General features: G+C 37.2%; 1 protein-coding gene across 1 annotated transcript in view; it reads right to left on the reverse strand.

The window, feature by feature from the left end:
* Nucleotides 1-5,000, reverse strand: part of LOC122787152 (RAS guanyl-releasing protein 1-like) — a 1,047,578-nt gene that overhangs the window by 205,920 nt on the left and 836,658 nt on the right. The window lies entirely within an intron of this gene.

Raw genomic sequence — 5,000 nt, forward strand, 5'->3', positions numbered from 1 at the left:
CTACATACATACACTATTTGTCCTGTGTCCACATCATTTAGAGCCTAGCCCTCTTGGGGCCCCTTTTTCTGGCTCAAAAAGGGTACTTAAACTCACCCCAGAATTGCATGCCTTGAGAAATCCTGTCCTTCTTTCCTTCCCTTTTTACATTACATCTGGTCATACACATAAACATCAGCTATGAGCAGCTCAGCTGCAGTCTGTTATCTTGCTTTACAGAATGTGTAAACTGTACATCAACACCCTGAATGGAGAACAAACATTCTCCAGCAGGGTTATAATGTACAGACAATTCCCACTAAAAAACAAGTCTGATGCTTCATGGCAGCATATTAAGATGCCGGGAAGCTTGAACAGTAAAGCAGCTAACAGTTGCCATTATTTTACGCTCACTAAGCAGTGCGTTTGCTATTTAGTGAGTGTAAAATAAAAGTAACTGATTGTTTAAAAGAAAAATAGAAAATTGTGTGTATGTGCACTTATTTTTATGTCTGAGTGTATGCATACTTGGCGTGTATGAAAGCGGATGTGTGTGTGTGTTAATGTGGGTGTGTATATGCATGTGAGAGAGAAAGAGATTGAATGATCGAGCAGCAGCAGCTACCGCTTAACCTTTTAGCTTAAGATATCTGGACAAAGCCTAACATATTGGGGGAGGGGCAGGTTCTAAAATAGGGACAGATTATAAATATTGTTCTTATAAACTTAGAAAGTTGCGAGAATAATAAGATTTGTTACAGCATGCATTCTTTGAAGGAAAAGAAGTCTGAAATTGAAATGTATGTCATTATTTAGTGACTTCAATCATCAATGATTTATCAGCAAACCTTTTATGAAGAAAAGATCAAAATAAAAATTAGGTAAACACAGTGGCAGCTGGTGACTTCAAATCAAAGGGGGGCTGAGGGAGACAGGTGAATGGGTGGGGTCAATGGGAATGGGTGTGAGCAACTAGAAAGGGGAGGAGCTATGGTCAAAACCACAAATATGCTGCCCTGGGTGCCAAACCATCATTATGAGAGTCCAATCAAGACAAAATGAAGTGTAGAAGAAAAAAAATATTTCAATGCATTGGCTGCATGACAGCTTACTTAATATCTAGATGGAAACAAAAAGGTTGTGAGGCATGAAAAAATAAATTACTTTTTAAATACATTACTGGAATGCCAGTCAAAATCAAGTATAAGAAAAACAAAACAAGCAGCACTCAACTCAAACCACTTCTCCTTTCACTGCAGTTCTAATTATAATTTATTATTCAGCTTTATTAAAGTACCAAGTAACATGCTGAAAGTAACAATCTCTATGATACCCCCACTTGTAAAAATGTTTCTTATCCAAAAAAGACCTGCTGCCTGACAACTTTCTACTTGTTTCATGGGGAAACATGATCAAAGTAAAAAATGAAAAGCAAACAAGAAACAAGCTCAACATACATTATTTAAAGGATTACTGCACCGCATATGGACCACACATGATAGATTGGCATTCTGTTTAGTTTGCAGGTAAAGTCTGTAATGAGTGGCATTCTGTTTAGTTTGCAGGTAAAGTCTGTAATGAGCTTCTTAAAATAATGTAACCCTGTCCTTTATTACAAATACTATCATATGCATTTCAATACCCAAGGCTTATACATTATCTAGTTATGTAAGTATTCTCTGTATGGCAACAACAGAAAGGCTTTCAGTGTTGGCAATTCTTTAACAGTATGCTTATTAAAACTTACTTGCATATTACAATCTTGGACAAGTTTACCTGATGGTCATTAAAGCATTGCTACTTAAACACAGAGCAACAGGCACTTTCTGAATAATAATAAGCATAAATCAACAGTATAAAAATATGACAGAAATCAGAACATTCTGCAAAATCAAGGACAGATGAAAAGCCACTGTAATACTTGTGTCTACCTTGGATGGGGGGATACTCTGCATATTTACACTGCATAACTGCTCCTTGCCTTGCTTGAACACATCCAGAGTCACTACATGGGGGAGTGGGGTGCAACAAGTATGTCACAATTTGAAATGTCTCTGGCTGACTGTGATGGCCCTGACACATTTGTCATACCTCTCAACCTCAGAGCAAGAAATCTGGACAAAGCCATACACAGAAGTGGGACAAGGCCCAAAAATAAGGACATTTTTTAAATATTGCTCTTATAAACTTAGAAAGACAATAGAATTGTAGGTCTTGCATTAGTATGAATTTTCTGAAGGGTATGAAATCTGAAACTGAAATGCCTGTTATTATTCTCTAACTTCAGTCTTTAATGATTTGCCACTAATTTGTCAAAAAAACACAATTTTATGAAAAATGGACCAAAAATGTGATGCAAAAATATAACATAGCACAATACAGCTGGGAACCTGTCAAAGAAGGGACACTTTTTAGTATTAGTACTGCTAATGTGAGCAGCTGAAAAAATAAAAGAATCTACATGCATTTCTGAAATAAAAGTAATCTAACTGATTATTACAGTTATTTATTAATTGTAAACCCACCATATTTTCTTCCAAAATTGCCATTTTGCGGAGGGATTATTAGGGGAAGAGCAACATTTTGAACCAAAATCTGGGACAGTTGAGAGGTTTGGATATGCCTAATTCTATAAAGCAATTTATTTACACATACCTCTCAACCTGTTGCAGGAAATCTGGACAAGGCCAAATATACTGGGGGAACATATAAACAGTACTAAAAATTGCTCTTGTATAAACTGAGACAGTTGATAGAATAACAGGTCTTGCTTTAGCATGCATTTTTCTGAAGGTTATGAAGTCTGAAACTCAGTGTCTGTCATTATTTGGTGACTTCATTCCTAAATGATTTGCCGGAAAACCACAAATTTTATGAGGAACAAACCAAAAATAAGAAGCAAAAATCTATTAATTCTGCAAAAATCTGGACAGTTGAGAGGTATAGTTCAGCCGGGGCTGTCTTTGAGTTTGCTGCCCCCCCCCTCACAAAATCATGGTCGAATGGAGCTCCCCCCCTGCAGCCATTCCAATGAACCATTACTTGGCTATTTCACCCCATTTACCATACACACTAATGTGCATACTGCTTTACTTCTGTGATGATTTGGACTTTATTTGAAAGTTTAATTTGCATTTTACAGCACAAACACTAATCGATATTATATCTGCTAAACAAAGCAATGCATTCTCACAATGAAAACAGACTTAGCATTAAAACTTCTCTGCCCTTGAAAACTCACATTCACTGAAACAGCATTGAAACCCACATTCAAAGAAAATACATTTTGCCAGTGGCAGATAAAGATTAACTTTGGGTTTGGGCTGTTTTCAAATCACAGGCCCCTTGCACACGAAACATACTCATGCTCTTTCATACACCTTCCTGATTGTATTAAATTATATCCCTTGTACAATACAGTACAGTTTTAGAGGGTGTTTTAAATTTATTGTTTTGAAAATTTTCCAGTAAATAATGAAACAAAATGCATGCACCAATAATGACAAAACTGCCCAATTCAGTACATTTCCATTATGAAAGTCTACTCAAACTTCTACAGTACACCAGTATCAGTACATATGCACAATCTCTGAAAAAGTAAAAGTCATCTAAATAATTCCACATTAAAGAGATCTGAAACTAATTAAGAGGCTGCTGCTAACAAACAACTTTATATTTCATTGTTTCATCTACAAATAAAGTGCCTGTTGCCCTTGAGGAATAAATTGCCTATCTTACACTACAAAAATGATAAGCTAGCAATATTGCAATAGGGAATGGATGGCAAACTGATAACAGGTTCATAGTTACTAGGTATCTTCACCAAAAAGGAGTGCAGCATCCACCCCATTTGCAACACATTACAGCATCAACAATGCATCTTATCTACTGTGGAAGTAGAACCCACAGCCTTCTGCATCAAAAGCAAGTATACTACCTGTTGTGCTATTAACAATGCAAGCAGACTCAGCATAGCCAGCACTAAACCTTTGCTCCCCTGCAGCTCTCAGCTCCTTGTAAAATCTACTCACTCAGCTGTATCTCTGAACTTTGCAGCACAAGAAATCTGGAAAAAGCCAACATTTATTGGGGGGGCAAAAAAATAGGGACACATTTTAAACATTGCTTGTATAATGTTGGAAAGTTGCTAGAATAATATGCTGTGTTACCACCATACATCTCACTGCCAAGTCTTGAACCCAGGACCCTGAGCAAAACAGTCAGAGCAACATACCACTATGCCAAATCAGCTGCTTTGTGAAAGAGAGGAAGACTGAAACTTAAATGGCGACCATTTAGTGAATTCAGTTCTCACCATAGCACAGCTGTCAACCTCAACACAAAACACCTGAACAAAGCCAATAATGAGTGAATACAGCCCACAAACATTCAGTGAATTCAGTTCTCACTATAGCTCTCAACCTCTTACTAAAAAACACCCGGATAAAGCCAGTAATGGGGGAATACAGCCCCCAAACATATTCAGTGAATTCAGTTCTTACCATAGCTCTCAACCTCAGCACAAAAAAACCTGGACGAAGCCAATAATGGGGGAATACAGTCCCAAAAATAGAGACAAATATGCATCTTATAAACTTAGAAAATTGCTAGAATAAAAGCTTTTGTGTTACCATGTACTTTCTGAAGAGTATGAAGTGTAATATTCAAATGCTTGTCATTTTTATTTAACATGTGTTAACCAGGAAAGTCTGACTTAGAATAAAAGCCACTTTTCAGCAGAGGCCCAGGGAGAAACATTTCAGACAGACACATGTCTTTGTAAGATGGGAGGACACCAGAGAAAACCCACACAAACACAGGGAGGACATGCAGACTCCACACAGAAAGTAAGGCACCCCAGCTAAGAATCAAACCAGAGAACCTGTAGCTGTTAGGCAACAATGCTACCACTGCACCAATGCACTACTGACTTTGTAAGGACACAAAAATACAGAAACCACAGATTGTATGAGGAACAGAACAAGTATGAGGGAAAAATCTGCAATTTTTGTTTACAAATG

Source organism: Protopterus annectens, chromosome 1.part0 (genome assembly GCF_019279795.1).
Source record: "Protopterus annectens isolate FY-2018-M chromosome 1.part0, PAN1.0, whole genome shotgun sequence".
Taxonomy (NCBI): Eukaryota; Metazoa; Chordata; order Ceratodontiformes; family Protopteridae; genus Protopterus; species Protopterus annectens.